The sequence below is a fragment of the Schistocerca gregaria genome, chromosome 5 (assembly GCF_023897955.1).
Source record: "Schistocerca gregaria isolate iqSchGreg1 chromosome 5, iqSchGreg1.2, whole genome shotgun sequence".
NCBI lineage: Eukaryota > Metazoa > Arthropoda > Insecta > Orthoptera > Acrididae > Schistocerca > Schistocerca gregaria.
The window spans coordinates 571,931,414-571,956,528 of NC_064924.1; the positions used below are offsets into that span (position 1 = coordinate 571,931,414).

A 25,115-nucleotide genomic window follows, 5' to 3' on the forward strand; every position below is an offset into this window, starting at 1 on the left:
AGCTGATAACTACGGCAGAACTGACAGATGGAGGTGGAGGTCTACAATGCATTTACGAGATACAAACATGTAGAGCAATTGGCTGTGTTTTGTATTCCTCGAGCTTCACACGTGCAATACTATCCTAACACGTTATTACTGCGTGTGTAGCGACGTAGTACCAACTGGACAGGTGTTGGCCGGAAGCGCGTCGCGAGGTCAGTGACCGGCGGTAGACAAAGCGGGGTCCGCGCCCATTATCTCGGGGCCCATTGTGGCCGGTGCGTCATTAGGCTGGTAGCGGCCGTGCCAGAGGGGCCACGAATTACACAGCAATTTGGATTCCCATTTCCTGTTTTCCCAGAAATATTTCCGACGCTGTCATCCCAGTTCCCCCAGCCCTTCTCCTCTGTCTGGTACTCCTCTGACACTTTAATCCGGCACATAGAGTACCGGGTTTTGTCACCCGTTGATTTTCATATGTTTGACAAAATGTCGTGAACAGTAGCTTCGTAAACTCATTTCTGATTTATATATAACTAGCGGTCTGCCCCGGCTTTGCACGGGTAGCACTATTTACGGCAGGACGTCTTGCCTAGCGTTGTGGTATTCAAATATATGAACAAGTCTTCTCCGTGAATCTATCTTTTTGTGAAAATAGTGTTAAAATCCCTATAGAAATGTCCGAGTAAAGCCGTCATATTGTGGCAGAGAAAGGAGGTGGGGGACTTTGATTTATAATTTGTGTTGATGGGTGACATTGTGTGTTGCATGTTGGATTCAGATTTTTTGAAAAAGTTTCGAGTCAGATGGTTCAAATGGCTCTGAGCTCTATGGGACTCAACATCTTAAGTCATAAGTCCCCTAGAACTTAGAACTACTTAAACCTAACTAACCTAAGGACATCACACACACCCATGCCCGAGGTAGGATTCGAACCTGCGACCGTAGCAGTCCCGCAGTTCCGGACTGGAGCGCCAGAACCGCACGGTCACCGCGGCCGGCAGTTTCGAGTCAAATCGCTTTATACGTAATGCGAATTACTAGCGTCTTGTAAATATGACGGGGAAACCTTACAGGAAGTCAGCGCGCAGTGAATGGTGTCAACTGGGGGAGGCTATTTAGTGTTGTATAGAAGTTATAATTTGGCCGAAAATGCTCTTACAGAAGAGACTGAAGTGGACCTTGAATCATGAGAACTGCCAAATCAAGGGGTTGGACTATCACGATTCAACGTAATCTCGAAACGTCTTTCAGATATTGTAGCAAGGTTGGCTTGATCCATGTGTTTATAAGCTAATGTCATGCTTCAGATCTTGTCCTAATGGTCCATATATGTAACACACTATGGCATGGGAAAAACTTTATAAGTTTCATTAGAAATAAATATACTTACTTCGGTGCATAGTCCCCCTTTTGGGCAGACGAAACCAACGTTCTTTCAGTGACACGTTCCGATTCTGAAACTAGATGCTACAACTAGCAGACATGGCATTGTGACCTCTTCGTTGGACTGTAAAAGGTTTCACATACGTCCAAGGACGCCCTTGTCCGGCGGAAAGGAGGGACTGCGTAAAGGAAAGGAAAAAAGTATAGTGTGGTCAAGCTTTTCCTTTCAAGAAAATGATTTATGAGTCGGTATTACGCAGGTTTTTAACTGGGTCAGAACTGGAATTTTGACTACTTAAAAAGTTGCCGTTCACCTCCCAAAATTTCAAAGATGCCTAACCCCGTACACGTATGTCTATAGATATGCTATTAGGTGGAATTTGGAGAGCGTCAAACATGGTGAATAAGTTGCGTTGAAACAATAACTATCTCAAATTCCTCAGTTTTGTACACTCACTCGAGCTGCAGTACTGGTACTGACCGGAGCAACTTATTGCTATATAATGTCACTAAAGCTAACCACCTTACCACAGGGGTAACACCGGTTCCCGTCAGATCACCGAAGTTAAGCGCTGTCGGGATTGGACTTGGAGGACGGGTGCCCTTTAGGGCCTGCCGAGCGCTGTCGGTAAGCGGAGTGCCCTGAGCCCTTATGAGGCGAATTGAGGAGCTACTTGATTGGGAAGTAGCGGCTCTGGTCACGAAAGCTGACAACGGCCGGGAAAGCGATGTGCTGACCACATGCCCCCCATATCCGCATCCAGTGACACCTATTGCCTGAGGATGACACGGCGGTCGGTCGAAACCATTCGGTCTTCCGAGGCCTGTGGGACTGAGTTTAGATATCACTGAGTTTCGCCCTTTCCGTGGGGTATGCCGACGAGTGCAAATATTTTCCGAATTCCTCTCTAGACTGTCACATCACAGTAATAAGAGTTTATGTCCAGTCCCGGCGCCGAACTGCAATTTCAGGTAGTCGATTCTAGGTAATTTCGTCAAACGTAACTGTAGCAGATTGGAAGAATCTCTGAGGAGCAAAGAGGGGAGAATGTCTGATCGTCAAGGACAGGAGAAGCTCGGGAGCGGTCGCAGACGCGTAGGCGGCGTCGCTTTGTGAGCCCCGGCAGGTAGGCGCGGCAGCAGTAATTGCCGCCGGCCACAGCAGGTGGCGCGCCCGCACCGCACCAGTCATTAAAAAGTCATTAGGCGCGCGCGGCAATCACGGCCGGCCTTGAAATCGTAGATGACAAAGTGGCAGCGCCGGCGCCCGGGGCAGCGCGCCCCCATTACGGCCGCCTCTCCGCCTCCAGAGCTCCCGGCCGCCGCCAGCCGCCGAGCTCCGTGCGGCCGTCACGTGCAGCGGGCAGCGGGCAGCGGCAGGTGCCCGCCAAATTTCCTTCGCTTCTCTTAGCGAACACAGAGTTGCCTTTTGTGGAAACTTGCAAGATTCATACTTGTTACTGACGTTAACTTAGTGTCACAGACTAGGAAACGAGGCGACACGCAAATGATTAGCGTAACTCTTAATATCTGAGTCTCACAATGCACTGTGACGAGTGCGCTCCATACCCTTCAGTTACAGCAGCCGAGTTCTATTATGGAATTGAATTGGACCGTCATAAGTCTGCGTCAGGGATGGCGGTTATCGTTGAAACAACCGGTTTTCGGTTAATCCTTCTTTTTCACTGTCAATTTAACCCGAGTATTAAAACCGCTCAAAATTATTGGTTTCTAAAATAACCGATTTTCGGGTTTTTATTCCTTTTATTGCCTGTGCTACACGTAAAAAAATTGACTCCCTCAGTTTTAAATAAAGATACATAGGATCAAAATATTAAATCAAACTGGAAAATAAAAGAATACATCCACAATGAGATTTTCACTCTGCAGCGGAGAGTGCGCTGATATGAAACTTCCTGGCAAATTAAAACTACCATCAGAGCTACCCAAGCACGACTCATGCCCCGTCGTAGCTCTGATGGTACAGCAGTTGCCCGCGAAAGACAGAAGTTCCGATTTCTAGTCTCGGTCCGGCACACACTTTTAATCTGCCAGGAAGTTTCAAAAGAATACATAATCCATACACCATTCGGTGCTTTTCCCTAAAAGTGATAGGAGGTTGACTACTACAAAAAATCACCAGCATTCTCGTGTTAATTGTAATTTTTTGAAACTCTGGTGAAAAACCATAGGAGACCATACTACTGTTAGGAGATTACGAATAGGCAGTGCAAAAGAGTAAAAACTGAGCTCGAAGAACTGTATTTTTCATGTTAATTTGTACATTCTCAGGGGCTACTAGTAGACAAAGGCATGTTATGTAGAAAGACGCAGCTGATCAGCTGGTCTCTCTCTCTCTTTTTTTATTGCAACCTTTGACTGAACTGTTAAGTTTTAGGCTTTCTCCTTATATTATGTCGCAAATTCGTCGTGGCTCCTCCCGTTTGTACCCTTTTAAAGCAATGCAGTGTTGAACTCATTGATACTGCGCTTTTTGTGAAAACTTCCAGACTGGGGATGGTGCCATTCTGTAATACAAGTCACGTCCGAAGACTACAGTGAGGAACTGTCAGATACGGACCAAATGCGGCAAGTCTGTCACATTGCGTCCATCTAATATACCACGCCATATGGTAAAAGTTACCTTATTGTCTCAGCAGTGCTGTAAAAATGCTGATGTCGTGTTTGTTGCTCGTTCCCTTGGCATTGTTATTAAAATAGTACGGATCGCTTTTTCCACTTTTATAATATCGCAATGATTCGAAGAAATACAAAATTTATAAATAAAAATTACTCATTCTTAAAAAAGGTTTATTTAAAAAACGAAAAATTTAGCACTGCTGCGTTTTTTTTACCCGCTTATCAGTAAAAAATAAAGACATGTGTTATAACCGGAAACAGATAAATACCGAAAAATACCGGTTATTCAGAACTAAAATACCGGCATCGGTTTTAAACGGTCGGTTTTTCCCATCCCTAATCTACATTAATGTACCGTAACCTACCTTTTTCCATATGTGGCTACTGGCACTGTGGTACCACTCCAATTTATCCTTTTTTTTCTGTTCAGGTCGCGAATGGTACACGGAAAGAACGATTGCCACCTACATTCCTCGCGAACCCTGATTTCTCTGATTTTATTGCCACGCTCATTTTGCGAAATTTTCGTGCGTTGCAATAATATGTTGCCTCGCTGCTCTTGGAACGGATGTTTTCGGAAGATTAACCGTAAACCTCTCCATGATGCACAAGGTCTCTCTTGCCGCGTCTGCCACTAGAGTTGAATGAGAATCTTCAGTGACACTCTCTCCTGAGGAAACGCACCGCTCTGCTGGTGATGTTCTCTATCTTTTATACTAATCTTATTTGATCCCGGACTGCCGAACAGTATTAATTATCTGTAGAACTGTAGTTGAAGTTACGAACGATGGCGGTCGAGTTAATGCATGTTTGCTGCGCACCTACGTCACTCATTCTTCGACAGGCAGTGAGCGTTCAGTAGGGTTTCGGGCGCTCTTTTGAGAATTTCGTAGCCAATGCAAACATTAAACGTGATCGTAAAGAGCTGTTTTGTGAATTATTATTCTATTTGTTGTGAGCTGTCACCGCCGATGGCAATGGTAAGTAACAAATTCAACATAAACAAGCGAGAGACATAATTTACGGGATGCGCGCTTTCTTTAAGCGCAAGGCACGTGTAGACGCATACTGGGAGTTGCACGGAACCGGCATTAGTGTAGTGGTGATGGTTAGTTTGTAACGTCCCGTCGACAACGAGGTCATTAGAGACGGAGCGGAAGCTCGGGTTAGGGAAGGATTGGGAAGGAAATCGGCCGTGCCCTTTCAAAGGAACCATCCCGGGCATTAGTGTAATCCCCGCCCGTGGCTTGACCTGCGCGAACCGCTATCGTTCGTGAATCACTTTTTTAGTGTTTCGTAACTTACCTTTCTCTCAGGTGAATCACATTTCTTAAAGCTTCCTCTATGAATCTCAGCCTGGCATCTGGTTTTCTCAAAGATGGTTCAAATGGCTCTGAGCACTATAGGACTTAACATCTGAGGTCATCAGTCCCCTAGAACTTAGAACTACTTAAACCTAACTAAGCTAAGGACATCACACACATCCATGCCCTAGGCAGGATTCGAACCTACGACCGTAGCGGTCGCGCGGTTCCAGACTGTAGCGCCTAGAACCGCTCGGGCAGTCCGCCTGGCCTTGTCCTGCAGTCTAATTGTGGAGTCTAGTACCCACTCGTGGCTGTGTACTACTGCCTTCTATTCTCTCGTTCCACATTTCTCTGTTATAATGGCATGAACGCACCATCCCGGATCCCGACATTTATGTCCCGTTAACATTCACTCCCTCGCTGATACAGAGCCGTTATGTCGACAGGCCGCAAAAGCATCTACTTTCGTCCTCCGTTTAACGGCTCATTATGGAATGGGGTTGAAGTTACACGAACCTTCGCAGTCGAATAAGAGGCGGAGCTGCAGGGTGTACGTATACCGCATGTCTGCACTCTTAAATCACTTAAGATGATACAGTTTTTACGCATCTTCTTACTATGCACTCATTTTGACGCTCCTGTCTGGGTGCCCACTATTTTCTCAACGCTAATGTAGAATAATAACAGAGTACCGACATTAACTTTCGGCCTTTTGCCCGCTTACTGTTTCGTAGTTTGACTCCCAAACGGGATACATCACGTTGTTAGCTAGGTGACCAGGATTTGACTCCCCAAAACTGGAAATAGCACGTTGTTACCTACGTGTCGTGGAATGATGAATTGTTGACCAAGACAGCTCGGGCCTGTTAGAAGCTCTTACTGTTATGACAATTGCTTCTATCGTCCGGAAAAGGAACAAGGATGTTTTTGAATCTTGTCACTATTTTTATTAATTTATGCTACATCGTCATCATAATCATCATCTTGGACAGTTTCCAGCCTGTGGACTGGTCTGTTTGGAACATAGGTCTCTCCGTCGTCTTCTGTCTTGCCACCATCTCTCCATCTTCGCCTTGGTCCAGTCTTCTCCTTTGTTCTGGACGGATTCTTCCACTCCTTTCAGCCATCTGTCTCCCGGTCTTCCTCTTGATCTTTTTCCTTCCAGTTTCATCTTGTGTATCCTCCTGGGTATCCTCCTCCATTAGCTTAACATGCCCGTAACAACACAGCTTTGATTTCACTACTCCTCCTGCAATGGTTCCACCTTTATTAACTCTCTGATCCTCTCATTTAATAACCAGTCTGTCTTTGTCACTCCAACACTGTTCCTCAAGATCTCACTAGCTTGTACTTTGCTTTTCTCTCTTCCTTTGATGACCCAGGTTTCGGATGCATATGTCAGGATCGGAACATAGTATGACCGGCATATAAGCTTTTTACTGATTTGGGGTACATCCTCGCCCCGTATCAGGCTTCTGACACACTTCCGAAAGGCTTCTCATTTTCTCCCCCTCTCGTTTATTTCTCTATCGCTTTTTCCAACTTCCTGTATCAGGCTTCCTAGGTTCTTGAAACTCTCCACTCTCCTCAGTTGTTCCCTACCAATTGTTATTCCAGGTGTTCCTCTTTCCTTCGTTCTTGTTTTGATACTCTTCTCACTCTTACTTATATTAATTTAATCCCATATTCTTGTACTGTTCGTTCTCATTTGATGCTACATACGGACAAATAATTATGAAGTCAAGTTTCGTCAAGACGTATTATCTCGTGCTCCATTGTATTCAAGTAATACGGAGAAAACAGCTTTTATGAACGTTCTAAGGATTGAAGTTTCTGCGAAGGAAAACATGGAAATGTTCCGCATGCACCCCTGGAGCTTCAGAGCAAGGTGAAAGCTGCTCACCGTCACACGCCGCTCGTTATTATACCCTGCTGATGGCCCAAGGGTGAGTCACACGCTGAGCACTGCGGCGAGAGCAGCCGCAGCGTCTTTATGAACTGGGTTTCTGATTTCTCTGTTAATGTGTGTTCTTCTGCTAACTAACAGTTATAGGGCACCATAGCTTTATCTGTATTAAAGGCCGAACACGACAGCTGCCTCCTTGATTCTATTTAATTTTTTGAGCGATGATTATGTCAGACTCTGCAGTCCGAAAAATTATCCATTATGGGTGGCTGATCTTCACAGTAAATGTTGTTATAAGTAAACCGTTAACTTGTCACCTTTTTTGTCTTAAGCTCTATTTTACATTGTAGGAGTACTATTTCAAGAGGGCACAATAATTAGCAGAAACAACATAAAAATTACATATCTTCTATATAGCCATGAAAAACGTCAGAAGGAAAATATAACATGGTTGTCACCGGTCACGATCGCCTTTTTCAGTTTCCCGACGCCGCCATATTTGTTTACAAAACATGACAGTCTACATGTGATGTGTCACGGCAATGAAAGGAACTTGTGACCAGTGGAGACAGTGCCACAAGTTACTCCAAAAAATCCTAACACAACACTCAGATATGTCATACTAACACCTGATGATGGCGGTTTAAACCTTTGAAACGCGTCGTGGATACAAATAAACAGCGACTGGTAACGGTAAAGTTATTGTTTCACTTAATGTCAATAACAGCCAAGGTAAAGCCTAACCTAAAATGTTCGCGTGTAAAAATAAGGAATTAACATATGGGACGGTGAAGTGAAGCCTTGTCCTTTAATCGTCGTTAAGGCGCAAAAAAGAGTAAACTTGCGTAGTCACTTGTCAAAGCTGGAAAATAGACACCAGCCGCGTTGGCGTTGGCGTGCAGCGTATTCCCTCGCACAGCGGCTTCTGTGGCGGCATCGGTGGCTGAGGGGCTGCCAGATAGGGATCGGTAGGCGTCGCATGCTGGCGGTGAGCGCAGCGACGCTTTGCAGGCGCCGACGCCTCTTATCAGCGATGCTGTGAAGGGTCCGCCGCTCTGGTGGCGCCGTCGCGCCTCGGCGGTCAGATCACAGCTGACACTGTATTTGCGCTCTGCGAGCCTGTTGTTGCAATAAGCGTAGCACAGCTATGTGTTTCTAATCTCTAGCAACGACCATCTGTGTGTATCAGCTACGATTAAACGGCATTTTGAATGCGCATAAAGTTTCAAAACTCACCAGTGCTTTACACCTTTGTGAATAATCTAGGTGTTGCGAACTCAAAACATGTATTCTGATACGCCGTTATAGCTAACCACGGCGATGCCCCTTGCAAAGCACAGACGATTTTCTCACGCCGCTTCAGATTACGTGTCTCCGGGTGCCGTTGTGTTACTATAGTCTGATAGAATGCGTTGACACATGACGCGTTGGAGCTGGTTTCCTCCAATCGGAGCGCTCAACGTCACGCCCGAACTATTCAGCGTTGCCAAACTGCACAACAGACGGTCACTTCACTTCCAGTTCCAAGTCCGGCATTCTTTCTTTATGTTTGGATCCCGAATCATCATTCTGGCATTTTTATTTCGTATTTCACCAAACATGAAAACCACATCACAAACAACACACACACACATAATGCTGCTAATGAAACACACACGTTTCATAGACACCTAAACATTATTGGATATTTCCGCATAAGATGCGATTCAACATCACATGTGCGGTTATCATGATCACAGAGATCGGCTTACATTATGTAAGTTTAGCACGACAGTCATTTTAATCATCGTATTGACCCCTTCATTTGCCATTATTTTGCTGCCTATCACCCAGGTTTCGTCTGGAATCTGCCTTTGTCGTCTGTAATCCTCAACCAAGTCCCAACGAGGACTCCTCATCGGTAGCTCATGTAGCCAGTGAGCGGGCAGTTTTACGTAACCAGTGATAGCAAGAAATTACAGTTTGCTTTAGCGCTGAAACTGAACCTTTTCTGTCTTGTGTTTGCTTGTAGAGGTTAAATTTAATAGACAAACAAAGCGATCGTGATTTTAGTTTCGCCGCAGATTGTTGACCACCGCTTCCTCGGATAGATTAACGTCACGAGGTTGTTGTCAGCTTAGGACATGAGTTAAATCTATGGCTACAAAACCCATCTCCTGGTGCAGTTCAGTCGTTGGTCACTTAAAATCCAGCCGCGCGGAATAGTCGCTCGGTCTGAGGTGCCTTGCCACGGTTCGCGCGGCTCCCCCCGTCGGAGATTCTAAGTCCTCCCTCGGGCATGGGTGTGTGTGTTGTCCTTAGCGTAATTTAGTTTCAGTTAGATTAAGTAGTGTGTAAGCCTAGGGACCGATGAAATGGTTCAAATGGCTCTGATCACTATGGGACTTAACTGCTGAGGTCATCAGTCCCCTAGAACTTAGAACTACTTAAACCTAACTAACCTAAGGACGTCACACACATCCATGCCCGAGGCAGGATTCGAACCTGCGACCGTAGCGGTCGTGCGGTTCCAGACTGTAGTGCCTAAAACCGCTCGGCCACTACGGCCGGCGGGACCTATGACCTTAACAGTTTGGTCCCATAGCAACTTACAACAAATTTCCAAATTTCCTTAAAATCAGCTGTCAACAGACTATCTCGCATTTCCAACGTAACTTGCGGCAGTCACTTCCAACACTGCCCGCGTTACACATTAACAGCATTTGTCAAGTGACTTGCTGTGTTACCTATTACAGGAGTGGTAGCCGGCTGACCATGTTTCAAAACCGTTGCGGCAACTGACATTCGTCGACTATCAAATAATTTTACACGGATTTACAGGCGGGATCTGAAGCGCGCACCCGCTGTCTGCGCCGCCGCGCGAACAGATTTGGCCTTGGCCCACATCTCGCGCTCAGCGCCAATGAAAAGTGAACATGAAAAGTGTTGGCTTGCTGCCTCGCTCTCTTTCGGACAGGTAAGTGCGGTGCCCGGATCGTGTTTACAAGAAGTGCTGTACTTTCTTTCGTGACATATATTGACAGAAGACAATCAGATTTGTTCCAGCAGTATTGACTGATGCACACATGTTACATGCTATTGATTTCGAAGCTAATAATCTTCAGCATCACGCACCTTTGATTGACTAAATGGAGACCGCGCTCATGCAAATCCAGGTGTACATGGACCTGCGCATTTCAGTCCTATTTACGAGGGAGCGCTGAAAAAGCTTCATTAACATTCTGTATCTTTATTCTTCATGTCTACATATTTGTCACTCGACCTAATCATCCTGGCGACGACCACATCTCCCAATAAGAGACCATATTAATACTGTCACACTAGAATCAAAGGTGTTCTTTAATTTTTGGAAATAGATGAAAATCGTATTTGGCTCAGTCGGGACTGTGTGGAGGATGGCCGAGGTAAGTAAACCCAAGGGTCGCATTGTTGCAGATGTTGATCTGTTATTGTTATGCTGACGGTGAGACTGCTCCATGTATGGACAAAACTCGATTTGCAGGACACTGTTGCTCCAGCACCGACATAGTTCTATTATACACCGTTATGTTACACGCTGCAATTCTGAGCCCACCAGTGACAGAGGATTGCAAATTGCGTCAAGGAAGCGGGAAAGTCGACCGACTAATATGCGTGACATGTAATACCTCAGCCGATAGGGATAACAAAATAAAAAATTCGGAGGCATTACTTTCAGCACGCCCTCGTACATACCCACTTGTGAGATCGTATTCTTACGTACATCGAAACAGGTCATTAGTTGGGTACATATGTAGGATTGGAATTGCGTGCTCATACATACATGGATATGCATAAGTGCAGGTCTCGATTTAACTAAGCAAAGGTGCTTGATGCCGAAGCACATTACTGACGGGAAAACTGTTATCCTTATCATTACCATCCGAATTTTGTACATCATCTCCCAGCATGCATCCGTCTTATTACGAGGATCCCTTCAATGTCTGTTACCGTGCGCATCTGGACCGTCTTAAAGCTGTCAAATGAAACTATGTGGTTCCAGACACCTTTCCAGTTTCAAACATCTGTGATGTATATATACAGATGAAGCGACGATTGAAATTTTTTACCAAGGTCGGGATTCGAAGCTGCAGCAGATACGGGTTTGAGTCCTGGCCTTGATACAAATTTTCATTCGTCGCTTCAGTCTGCATATAGACCGTACATTAACCAAGCTTTCGTTTGCCACTACGAGATGATAGTTATTGTAGATTGTGGAATTGTGGCTAGGCCGACGTATGTGTCATGTGGGGGTTGAGTTGAATGAAACACTGGTCTGTTACATTTATAAACAAAAATTTAACGACTTGGTCACCAAAATCGGAGTAATTCAGAAGACTCGAACACGAGCAGTTATGTTTAGCAAAATCGGGAGAAACTACGTTGATAACATGCTCCAGAGAGATCTTCTACCGAGCGAGGTGGTTCAGTGGTTTGTATACCGGATTCCCATTAGGGAGAACGAAGATTCAGACCCGCGCCCTGACTTGGGTTTTCCGTGATTTCCCTAAATCGCTTCAGGCAAATGCCAGGATGGTTCCTTTGAAAGGGTACGGCTCCCCCATCCTTACCTAATCCGATGGGACCGATGACCTCGCTGTCTGGCCCCCTCCCCCAAACCAACTAACCAACCGAAGATCTTTTGTCCGTATCATATGTTACGCAAAGAGATTATATTTTAACATACGGGTAGAGGGTCGTTAAAACGTCAGTGTATATCACAATGCACTCGCGCCTGGAATGGGCAGTTGTGGACTGTACTGGCACAACGGCCACGTGATCATTAACTAAACTAACGGACTGACGAGTGCAAATATACCTGTAGCTGTCCCCGTGACGGCAGAGGAAGTATTAGAGACACAGCTGAAGTGTTCAGAGGTCCGATCTAATGAACAGAGCCGTCTGAAATACTGGACGTGATATTCAAAAAGTAAAACTGTCGTAGAAAGTTGATACAAGGTGTCAATGATCAACCTTTGATGACTCTTGAATAGTTCAGCTTATACCAAACGTATGAAGAACAGGCGTGGATTAATTTGTATAACTTATTTAAGGCCACTGAATTCTTATAAAGGCGAACAGGTGCGTTGGTTACCGGACGCTATCTGCTGCTGTCTAGGTCATAAGATAATTTCAAAGAAAATTTCGAGATAATTCGAAAGTAAGACATTGTCAACCGACCTGAGTAAAAATCCTAAGAGATTTTCGTCGTATGTAAAATCAGTAAGTGGGTCAAAATCATCTATCCATTCTCTCAGCGACCACACCAGCACCGAAACAGATGATAACGGAGAGAAGACCGAAATACTGAATTCGGTCTTCCGAAGGTTTCACCGCGGAAGATCGTAACACTGTCCCTCCTTTCAATCGGCTTCAGGAACAGATGAGATACTTATAACATTCTATAAACATTATGCGAAAGAACTTGCTCCCCTTCTAGTAGTAATTTATCGTAGACCGCTTGAGCAACGAAAGATACCTAACGACTGAATGAAAGCACACTCATTCCCGTTTTTAAGAAAGGCCGGAAGACAGATCCACACAATTATAGACCTATATCGTTGATGTTCTTGGAAAATGAACAGCTCCTCTATAAAAATCGACATGGATTTCGCAAACAGAGATCGTGCGAAACTCAGCTCGCCCTGTTCCTCCATGAGATCCACAGCGCAGTGAACAACCGCGCTCAGGCTGTTGCCACCTTCCTTGATATCATTAAGGCATTTGACACCGTCCCGCATTGCCGCTTAATGAAAAAAAAGAGCTTACGGAGTATCGGAGCGGACCTGTGATTGGTTTCAAGACTTTTGTTGCAGATTGACTTCAACACGTCGCTCTTAACGGAACTAAATCGACAGATGTAAAGGTAATATCCGGAGTACGACAGCGAAGTGATAGGACCGTTACTGTTCGCAATATATGAAAATGATCTAGTAGAAAGCGTCGGATGCTCTTTAAGGCTCTTCGCAGATAATGCAGTTGTGTATACCAAAGTAGCAACGCCAGAAGATAGCAAGAATTTGCAGAACGACCTACAGACAACTGATGAATGGTGCAGACTCTGGCAATTGACGCCGAATGTAAATAAATGTGACATATTGCGCGTACGTAGGAAAAGAAATCCACTACTTTACAGCTAGACTATTAATGACAATTAGCTGGAGACAGCGTCTGCCGTAAAATATGTTGGCAGATAGTGGGAAAAGCAGACACAAGACTCAGATTCATCGGAAGAATCTTAAGGTTCAAATGGTTCTGAGCACTATGGGACTTAACGTCTGAGGTCATAAGTCCCCAAGAACTTAGAACTACTTAAACCTACCTAACCTAAGGACACCAGACACATCCATGTCCGAGGCAGGATTCGAGCCTCCGGTCGTAGCGGTCGCGCGGTTCCTGACTGAAGCGCCTAGAACCGCTCTTCCATTACTGTAATTTCGGGACAGCACTTTTCAGGAGGAGTCAGACAACATATTACTTCCCCCGACATACATCTCGCGTATTGACCACGAGTAGAAAATTCGAGAAATTAGAGCGAATAGAGAGGCTTACCGACAGTCATTCTTCCCACGCACTATTCGCGAGTGGAACAGGGTTCGAGAGATCAGATAGTGGTACCGAGAGCACCCTCCGCCACACACCAATAGATGGCTTGCGGAGTGTGATGTAGAATGTAGACTTCGCCAAAACAGCAGCAACATAGGCGATAGCCCGTTGGTTCCCTGAGCTACTAACCAAATACAGCCTCCATGGCGTCTCGAGGGCTCTTTTGAGCTCTGTGCTATGCTGTGCTTTCCCCTGGGACGCCACTTTCGGCGACGCACCCCTCCTCCCCCGGAACCGAGCTCTCGGCTCTGTATCGCCCGCTTATCTATGGCCATGCAGCCGCCAGCCGGGTCGTCCTATTGATTTGGCGCCTCTCCCAGCGCCGGAGGAGCGTCCGACGCCTAGCGCCGTGATGCGCCGAGTCGTGCTGTGCTGTTAATTACATTTACTCAACTGCCGCGCAATACGCTGCGCAGCTCTCTGAAGACTCGTAGACATATTTTCCACCGACTATAGGCCAAAATATTCGCTCTTCTCTTGTAATTACGACACGCAGGTAATAAAAAAAATGTGAACCTTCCCAAAGAGTAAATAGTGTGGATAGGAGACTCTATTCCGTAATACTTCTCGCAAGTCAGTCTCTACTTGCAAAACACATCCTGAGCAAAAAGTATGGTACATAACATAAATATTAGTTTGACTGTAGAAACTAAAGTACACATATTACCACTGCTAATTAAAATCCATATATCCCAGTATTAGCATGGTAAGAGTTTGTTTCAAATGCCGCAAGTTATATCCTTAAACCGGGAAAAGATCGTGCGGTGGTGTTTCCAGTTCGGAGTATTTGGGAGAGGATAACCAGTTTCGATATTTGTACTACAACCGTAGACCGCCCGAAATCCTTGACCGCAACCACTGGATTTGAGCTGTTTCTATGTGAAATCTTGGGTGATACGTCACAGACAAAAGGTTGAGTTCAGGGTCTAGTGTGTGTGTGTGTGTGTGTGTGTGTGTGTGTGTGTGTGTGTGTGTGTGTGTGTTAGAGAGAGAGAGATGTTTGGTTCGTGGGGGCCTCAATTGCGGGGTCATCAGGGCCCATACAGTCTCAATTTTTACACAGTCCAACTTTTTTCATAGTCCAATCGAGCCACTATCGCGAGTGATGATAATGATGAAATAATGATGAAGATAACACACACACGCAGTCCCCGGGCCGAGAAAATCCCCAACATGGCAAGGAATCGAACCCGGGACCAAGTGATCCAGAGGCAACGCTAGCCGCTAGCCACTAGACCACGAGCTGTAGACGTGTGTATACGCGCGCGCCCGTGTATGTGTTGTGTTGTGTGTGTGTGTGTGTGTGTGTGTGTGTGTGTGTGTGTGTGTGTGTGTGTGTGTGTAAAATGGCAGAGCTGCTCGGTATGTTTGTAATTGATTTGGTTCGAATGAATATGAGATCTGTAGTAAGTTATGCCTAGCTTAGTATCAAATTTGCTGCGAGACTGTGTATTTCAAACGCCCTTTCGTCTCCAGGGTAGCTGTTTTCCGCTGGGAATTCCGTTTTGCATTTTCCATCCTCCTTTTTGCCATGTGTCGCGACCAATTACACATGTTGCGTTACCATAATGTTATCAGAGCTACCCAAAGCAGAGGCAAGTTTAAATTTATAAAAACTGGTTATTTGGAATTAGAAGGGATGCAACGTCGACTTACAACTCAGTGGAGACGAAACACTGTAATTTATCAAACCGACAAAACAAATGGTTCAAGTGGCTCTAAGCGCTATGGGACTTAACATCTGAGGTCAACTACTTAAAACTAACTAACCTAAGGACATCACACACATCCATGCCAGAGGCGGGATTCGAACCTGCAACCGTAGCAGCAGCATGGTTCCGGACTGAAGCGCCTAGAACCGCTCGGCCACAGCGGCCGGCCCCACAAGACACTGAGTGTACACTTGTCGCAGTAGCATTTTGGCATTTGCCTGATTAATCTGTGGAAGCTATTGGTAATGGTCTTTTATCCTGCTTGCTTCTGCTATAACTGTAGGATACGTTCACTGCGTCGAGCAAACATTTGGCAAAAGGTGTAGACAACTGATAAAAAGATTAACTCAAGGATTCCATGATTCACCTCTGTTACTGTTAATGCAGATGGGTGATGAATGAGGAACCAACTACTTCTTTCTGTCCTACATCTTCAAATGATCACCGTTTGTTCCTTTCCATAGCCCACACCAATGTGGGGTCGGCCTTGTTATAGCAGATTTGGCAGTGTTAGTTGCAGAGGGTGGCCGGATGCTCTTTCTGCCACCACCCTGAGCCGACCATCATTGGCACCAAGGCAGAAGCGACTCTCATTGCTGAAGACGACACGTCTCCATTCGCCCTTCCATTCACGCCTGTCGCGACACCACTGGAGGCGGGCTGCACGATGTTGGGGCGTGAGCGGAAGACGGCCTAACGGTGTGCGGGACCGTAGCCCAGCTTCATGGAGACGGTTGCGAATGGTCCTCGCCGATACCCCAGGAGCAACAGTGTCCCTAATTTGCTGGGAAGTGGCGGTGCGGTCCCCTACGGCACTGCGTAGGATCCTACTGTCTTGGCGTGCATCCGTGCGTCGCTGCGGTCCGGTCCCAGGTTGACGGGCACGTGCACCTTCCGCCGACCACTGGCGACAACATCGATGTACTGTGGAGACCTCACGCCCCACGTGTTGAGCAATTCGGCGGTACGTCCACCCGGCCTCCAGCATGCCCACTATACGCTCTCGCCGTCAACTGCACATACGGTTCAGGTCCACGCTGTCGCGGCATGCTACCAGTGTTAAAGACTGCGATGGAGCTCCGTATGCCACGGCAAACTGGCTGACACTGACGGCGGCGGTGCACAAATGCTGCGCAGCTAGCGCCATTCGACGTCCAACACCGCGGTTCCTGGTGTGTCCGCTGTGCCGTGCGTGTGATCATTGCTTGTACAGCCCTCTGGCAGTGTCCGGAGCAAGTATGTGTTCTTTTTTCCATTTCCAGGAGTGTATTATTAAAAAATCACCCAATGCCTAAATGGCACAAAGTCGCACGTGCATCTTTCAGTTTTTAACAACTCTCGCTAACGTGCCAAAACCATTCGTGCCATATCATACTGCGGTATCAGTCTAATGAATAATGTAATGAAACTACGCTAACTGGAGTTAAGTGATATTCTTCCTTCCGTGAGACACAATGTAAAGTTTCCGACAAAAAAGGGTTACAGCGCAAAATACTCAGACTGCTGCAGACGGTTTGGTGGGACCATCGAAAACTCCGTCCCATAGGCCTCGAAAGGCCCAACGATACCTACCGACCGAGGGGCAGGTGGTCAACACAACGCTCTCCTGGCCGTTGTTAGTTTTCGTGACGAGAGCCACTACCTCTCAGTCGTCAAACAGCTCTTCAATTGGCCTAACAACGGTTGTTGTAGCCCGCTTGCCGACCGCGCTCGGCAGACCTGGGCGTTCACCCATCGAAGTGCTTGTCACGCCCGACAGTGCTTAAATTTCCATCATCTGACGGGACCTGGTGTTACCATTGCAGCAAGGCCGTTGGCTTGGAACCATCCAAAGTAGGACGTAAGTAACAAATACACCTGCAGACGGCAGCACTACCCTGAAATGGTTTACACACTTCAGCTCTTCTAGTGGGCACATTCCGAACTACTAGGATGCAACAGTTCGAAAAAAGTGTGTCCTACGCGGCACAGTCACCCTGGTTTATAGTACGCTTTCCGTATCAACGGTCAGTCTTGGCAGTAGTTATTGTTTACACTTAGTTTCCCTATGATAACATAGGAAACAATCGGAAAGATTAGTGGTTAACGTCCCGTCGACGGCGAGGTCATTAGAGACGGAACATAAGCTCGGATTAGGGAAGGATGGAGAAGGAAAGCGGTCGCGCCTTTTGAGGAACCATCGCGGCATTTGCCTTAAGCGAATTAGGAAAATCACGGAAAACCTAAATCAGTATGGCCGCAAGCGAATGCGAGTCCACTGTGCTATCTACTGTGCTACCCCACTCGGTGAAACATTTTGATCACTTTTACATAAATCATAGTTGTAATGAGCTTCAAAACTGTAATGTATGATGCACCACACACAAGCGACATTACCGCTGCAGCAACTGAACGCCAGAGCCCGAACACATCACTCTTTTATGGTATCGGAACAGCTACAGTTTTCGATAAAATCGACATTTAGTTACCAAAGCTGAAGCTACACACGTCTCAATTTATTTAGAAAACGTAACGTAATGCCGACTTTCCGCGAACTCACGGAACAACTGTAATAGTGAAGATAAACTTGTCCAGTGTCGTGAATTAAAATATCCTTTATAGTCGAGTTATTTGTTAAAACCTTTTAAAAATGGGCACAAAGTGTCATTTCGTTGTTCTTAAAGGGCTTTTGAAGGAGCCGGGTGAATTTGTTAAAATTAGGAAGTGGCCCGTGCACGCCAGAGATGAGTGAGCGGCGGAGCGCGGCGCTCTGACCTGGCAGGAGGAGGAGGCGGCAATCGTAGCGGCGCTGGGCGGCGCGGCGCGGCGTCCACGCGGGGTCTCTGGCGGCAGCAACAAACGCAGCTGCGAGCGCGCCGCGGTCCGGTCCTTCCCCTTCCTGGCCGCCGCGAGACGTGGCAACAGCGCTGCTCCGTCTCGGCGGAGCCGGCCGGAAGGCAACCAGTTCCCAAAGAAAAGAACAGAGCCCGCCGCCGCCGCCGCCGCAGCGGCTCAAAGCAAAGGGCCGTCATAAAAAAAGAGGAGGCGGCGGAGAGGAGAGGAAAGCCGCAGCGGCACAGGCACAGAAAACAACAACGTGGAAAGCTATACCACTCGGTTTGGAATCGATTCAGAGAGGCAGGGGGATACCAGCGTCGCAGGACTTGTTTACTACTCGGCAGAGAAGGTCGGCATTCCGCGCCGCGCGGCGCCTTTGAAGCTCGGCTCAGCGCAATAAACAAGGACATCGCTAATATGCGCGCTGGCTCCTCACCTACTGCTACCTGATGGCCGAGAGGCCGACGCGTGTGCTAGAGCCGCACAGCGCCTTCTGACTCGACACCAGTCACGTTCCTCGAATTAACTGCGTCCTCGGAACACTTTATAAATGCTCGAGGTTTTACACACGGCATGGTTCGAACGAACACCGTGCTTCTGAAACGGTGCACAAATGCTAAGTGATCTTGTTGCTAATATCGTGCGCGTAGCCCAAGCTATGGCAAGTTGTTTGTTTTGATTTCGTTCCACATTTGCTAAAGTGAGCTCATCAGACAAGTGTAAATTTCTATGTAGACTGGAAAAATAATTTAATGGGTACACTTCATTTGTTTAAAAAATCGTACAATAGCTTTGCATGAGGTGTGCCCTGTCTATAAGTCACTGAAGTGTTTTAAAAAAGACGGAACGTCGGCGACCAAGACCCGCCACAAGCGGCATAGCCCATGTGCTCGTGTGGTGATTTGCCAAGGTTGTTGCTTAATAGTTCGAGAAATCGTCTACAAAATGGGCATCGTATCATCAGTCATTTGACATCATTGCAGGACAGAGGCCTCGTCTTGACTTTTCCACGATCGTGACCACTTCTTTGCATGTGCAAAATAGGCGAGTACAAACAGCGGTTTTTGCAACAATTACTTTGAAGTACTCGTAGAATTTTCTACTAGTTCAGCCGTCCTGCTTTCTCCGAGTAATCCCGTATATAATAAAGAGCTTTTTAAATTCTTGCACACTAACAAGATATCTCTGTAGTCAGAAAATAGCGCTGGGAGCTGTGTTAAACAGTCGTTTCATGTTAATTTTCATAGCATATGTACAGTTACTTCAACTATGACAAGAAGAGAGGAGATTAGAATCGAAGCCCGTGAGAAGAAATTTCTAAGAAGTTTGTTACGGAAAAGGAACGAAACTGTTGTAGAAAAGTTTAATGGTAGAACTGAGAAAAGTGCGTTAAAATAGCGTGGACATGTTAAGAGAACAGAAGATGGAAGAATGCCAAAACGAATGACGGAGACCAAATTTGAGGACAACAGGGGAAACTTACTGCAAGATGGATTGACTCGATCAGACTAGTTAAGAAGCAGCCTGGACTGAAACAGAGTTACAGAAGAAGAACGGAGGAAATGCAGGGGGAACCTGATGCACCATAAATGCCCCAACCTGGCCTGATGCTGAACAAAAGGGGAAATGACAGTTACAACGAATTTTTTCAACTTCGCCATCGAACATTCGTATCGCTGAACAAATCCATAATGCTTCTGCTTGTTTCTCTGTTTCCTTCCCAGATTCCAGTAGGTCGTCGCCTCGCTGTTTTCTTATCTCTTGGAATCCAGCAGGAATATTCCTTAGTCCTTGTACAATAAAGTCGCATAACTACCCGTCATTTCGGTCGTACTTACTTGTTTTAAGCCAGATGTGCAGTCATTGTCCCCGCCATAGACCCGCCAAACTCCATTTCATTTTCGTTACAATGGCAATTACGTCTACTTTAGTCCGTTTCCAGACCCATGTGTTTGTTTTCCTATGTCCCCCGGCAGTTCTCACCTTGCGTCCCTCCGTAGCTCGTTAAACACCCCTCATGTTTTGAATAGCTTTTAAGGTTGAAAGTCAATGGCTCACTTAGGAATATTGCCATCCAGTTACGGCAGCGGACACTAAGCAATATTGCTGAAACGACTGTCCGCTACAAAATTCGCCACTCTGTTGCTGGCAAACGAACAGAAAGAGATCTGTGTTGCCCGCTGTCATAAGACACAAATGGAAATGAAATTTCTTGAAGAAACATGGTGACGAGTTCCGTCTGTATCGATAATTATAATTTTGATACCAATGATTTCGATACAATGTATATAATTATATAGTACTATAACAAATATCAGTGTGTCTGTAACGGAACCATCGAATTTTGGAGGACACAATAATAAATATTCCTCTAATAGTACAACGACAATTAAAATGCTTGCAACTCCTATAGTAAAGTGTATATGACGCACAGGTCAACTAGGAAATACTACATACGGTCGCGCGGTTCTAGAGTGTAGCGCCTAGAACCGCTCGGCCACTCCGGCCGGCGGAATATTTGTCCTTTAATCCTTGCTCTATATTTGATTTTCACACAAGCTGGTTTACGGCAACGTAGCAAACAGCCGTATTTCACCTTGAATTTTAAAGAAATCATTTTGGGTTGGATAACGGAATCGAAACAAAAAATCGAAAGGAATCAGTAGTATAACACCCCCGGGAGAGAGTCCATGGCTACGCCGTGCTAACGACGATGTTATCGTCTCAGTGGGCAAAGGAAATGATCCCTCGCAAAGACATGCATGGAGGGAAATAAAGTTGTTGCTATGTTCTACGATACGAAAGGCATACCCCAAGGCGACATGCTGAACAAATACCGTATTTTACAGACTGTAAGGCGTTGCAGACTATAAAGTGCATTTTAATTTCAAGCAGTTTTTTAAATAACATTTTTACCATTTTTATTATTACACAACAAAGCCAGACTAAAAGAAATTCTTAGTTTATAAAACCGAACTGATCTTTATCCCTAAAAATCGTCATCTGAAGATCTTCTTCTTCTTCCTCTTCATCATCATCGCTGTCCTCTTCATATATAAGATGGTCTTCACTGCCATCGAGAGCGTTACTTACGCCACACTTCTTGAAAGATTTCGTTAACAATAATATCTTCTCTCACTCTAGACCGCGACTGTTCATCCACCGACACACTCGTTTGTTTGTAGGTCGTTTTAAAGCTCCCTTCGGCGTGAAATCATGTTGGGTTTCGTCCATGATCCTCTTGCTCCATTCCTCTCTCACGTACGCTTTAAATGATTTATTTATCGAGAAATCAAGAGGTTGCAATGTGAAGTGAGTCCTCCCGGAATGACAGCAAGTTCTGTATTTCCAGATCTCAATTTCTCTTCCATACAATTTTTCTGTTGACTACTAAACTGATCTAGCACAAGAAGAGAACTATTTTTCAGTAGAACACCTTTCCTTCTCTACCACACTCTGTTAATCCACAATTACATACCACGCTCGTCCGTCCCACTCTCGTCATGTAGTGAACAACAGCACCGAGCGGTATTCCAGAAGATTCTGGCCCCGTTTTGCCAACGGTCTTGCCGCAGTGGTAACACTGGTTCCCGTCAGATCACCGAAGTTAAGCGCTGTCGGGCCGGGCTAGCACTGAGATGGGTGACCGTCCGGACTGCCGAGCGCTGTTGGCAAGCGGGGTGCACTCAGCCCTTGTGAGGCAAATAGAGGAGCTACTTGACTGAGACGTAGCGGCTCCGGTCTCGAAAATAGACACCGGCCGGGAGTGCGGTGTGCTGACCACATGCCCCTCCATATACGCATCCAGTGATCCCCTGGGCTGAGAGGATGACAGTAAAATGCACGTTCTGTATGAAGTGGACTATTACGGCATTTGATTTTCGTTATTTGTATGTTGTCAATCTGTGGTGCCACACGTAAACTCTGTGCGAAGTCTTAACAAACAAGATGCGCCCGATACAGTCTCCGATCGTGATAATCAATATACCTTCGTTAGCGGAAAGTACCGAGTACAGGAACCTGGTTAGACTTTCGTATCGCTCGTTTGCAGTGCCAACGAAGATTCGGCATAGGGACCTGAGAATCTATGCAGTCATAAGTTTCTGAGACGGCAGTTGCGACGGCGCCAGGAGGAGGCAGCTCGGGTTTCTGCCAGAGGTTGCGTTGCTGAAAGTTGGGTTTCCACAGCAACATGTGTGCTCCCCTCCTGGCGAGCCCGCCACGCCACACGTGTTCCCCACAACGGCAGCTTTGTTCCGCGAAGATGGCTGCAGCTGCTGCATTAGTGTCTTACATGAAGCTGGGAGCGGTTTCACTTATGTACACCGTCATCATACCAGCATGCAGTACAGAAATGGAAGAAAACGATAGGGTGTTTATGAGGTAATACGTGATAGACGCGAGTGGGCAAAGCGGGCTACAATGAATGTGATTGCACCCGTGTCACCGATTCGTTGTCACCTGCCAAAGCTATAAGAAGGTTTCTGAGCTTAAGGTTCCGTACTACTTTCAGGCAATTCTATATGTCATACACGAGTAGGGACGATGGGTATACCTGCTTTCGTGGCCTGTCACGGCAGTACGCCGCTGGTCGGTCTTTTGTTCGAAAAGTTGTGGAGCAACTGTGAACAGATGATGTGCAAACAGCATGTAGAAAATTCCGCAGGAACATCCCAGGCTCACCTGATTCCAGCACTGCTCGTTTAGAGGCTCCCTGGCTGCAACCTTTGGTGAATTCGCACTACACTGAATTCTCGGAGATGGAGCTCGTGGAGAACGGTACCGAGAGGTAGGATACAGAGTGATGCAGCTGCGGACATAGTAGGAAAGCTGGACAGGACGAGATGATTAGTGAACGCTTAAATGCGGTAAACAGAAATTTTAGTTAATCTGTAGCTTTCTTCAAGCGTTGCAAAGAAACTTTACAAAAGAACAAACATCAACAAAATCCACCTATTACAAGGAGTGAACTGAGAAATGTGCAGTGTGAAGTTCCCGCTACTAATGCACGAGCGAACTGCGACAGGTTGATTCAGACTGAAGACAGTGACTGACAAGGGGAGGCCGCCAATTGTGAAATTCAGATTCAATTCATACTGCGCATAATAAAAGCTCATGGCCAGAGGTGTAATGTGGCAAAGCACTAAGATGCACTTCTCAGCCGTTGTCGAGAAAATCGACAGTTAAAATAAACCGTTGCTGTGAAATACTCTCTACGTTTAGTAATTGTCTACAGTGTCGTGGCGCAGCGATAAGAGCTTCAGTTGCAACAATTATTCATATAATAAGTTGTTGAAAGTCGTTTGTCGTGGAAAAACTGGCGACTTCGAACATCATTATGTTTTCCGCAAACAAAGTTGTATTTCACAAATGTTATTAATTGTCTTCATAATGTTAACCACATATAGTTAACGGAAGACGCAGAAACGATATTCCGAAACGAATACGTATAGCGTAAGTCAAACGTTCGAATTAGAATAGAAACCCCACGAACACAAATTTGCTGTGGCAGGTATGAAATATAAACTCCGTTACTCGCTCGTTACACTTGAAGGACAGATGCTGAAGGGGCCGAAACGAGTCGCCGCATAACAGCGTAGTTGTCTGCCAAGAAGGTAGATGCGGTCCCTAGCGCAACTTATAACATCGTCGAAAATCAGTGCGGACGTGAGAGCTTTGGTACACCCTGTTAAACAAACGGAAAAATGGAGGCGGTACAATTGGAGAGCGATCCGCCTTCACCAACGTGGATAAGCAATTCATTAATAATTAAACTAATAAACTAATAATAAAAAATGTTGCATGGTGCAGGATTCGATCCGGCGACCTTCGGATTACGAACCCGAGATCTTACCGCTGCGCCACGATGCTGTAGAAAATTATGAATCGTAGAGAGTATTTCACGGCAACGGTTTCATTTAATTGTCGATTTTGTCGACAACGGCTGAGAAGTGCTTTGCCACATTACACCTCTGGCCATGAGCTTTTATTATGCGCAGTATAAATTGAATCTGAATTTCACAATTGGCGGCCTCGCGTTGTGAGCCATCCTACGTCGTGGCGGTAAAGGGCGCAGGGCCGCTGAAGGCGCGGGTTAGTTTGCGCGCAGCACTGGATCGGCAGGGTCCCCGTGCGACCAGTATCGGCATCTGTCGGAAACGTGCTTTTCCGTTGCAACTGTGAGACTCTGGTGAGGGTGATATCGATCTAAGATACCACAGTGTGCAAATCTTGGTGCAAAGTGGTGCAGGCCTATCTTATATGTGTTAGAAAGTTTAATTTGTACCTAAACAAACACAGGTATCGCCTGCAGGAGGCCCCAAGACCGAAGTGACTGTTGGGCAGACACAGGCCACGTATTGTTAAGTTTATTTTGACTGTATCTTCAGACATTCGTTGCCCTAGTGGAACACATTACAGTTTAAAAGGGCACTATCGACAAGACAAAGCGAAAATTAACGTTCGTCAGGTTACGTTGTTACTACGGGGAACAGTTACATAATGCGACCACTGCCTATGGTGGAAAGTGTGCAATAACCACCAGCAGACGGCAGGTTGCGGCACTAGCAGTGGAGGGTATACAATGCGTGTTGGGAGGACGCGGAAAACAGTGGTTGTAATATGGAAACGGAGCGATTTAGCTCAAAAGGAAATGATCATTGGCTTTCGCAACGTGTAAGATTGTAAAATGTTTGCGTGCCGCCATCGTTAAAAGTACACCGTGCACGACAAATTTCTTCA

General features: G+C 46.1%; 1 protein-coding gene and 1 pseudogene across 1 annotated transcript in view; both read left to right on the forward strand.

Annotated features, from left to right (window-relative positions):
• LOC126272170 (protein naked cuticle homolog 2-like) overlaps window positions 1-25,115 on the forward strand; it is a 1,268,099-nt gene that overhangs the window by 1,215,369 nt on the left and 27,615 nt on the right. The gene's annotated exons all lie outside the window — the stretch shown is intronic.
• LOC126274372 (5S ribosomal RNA) lies at window positions 21,931-22,048 on the forward strand (annotated as a pseudogene).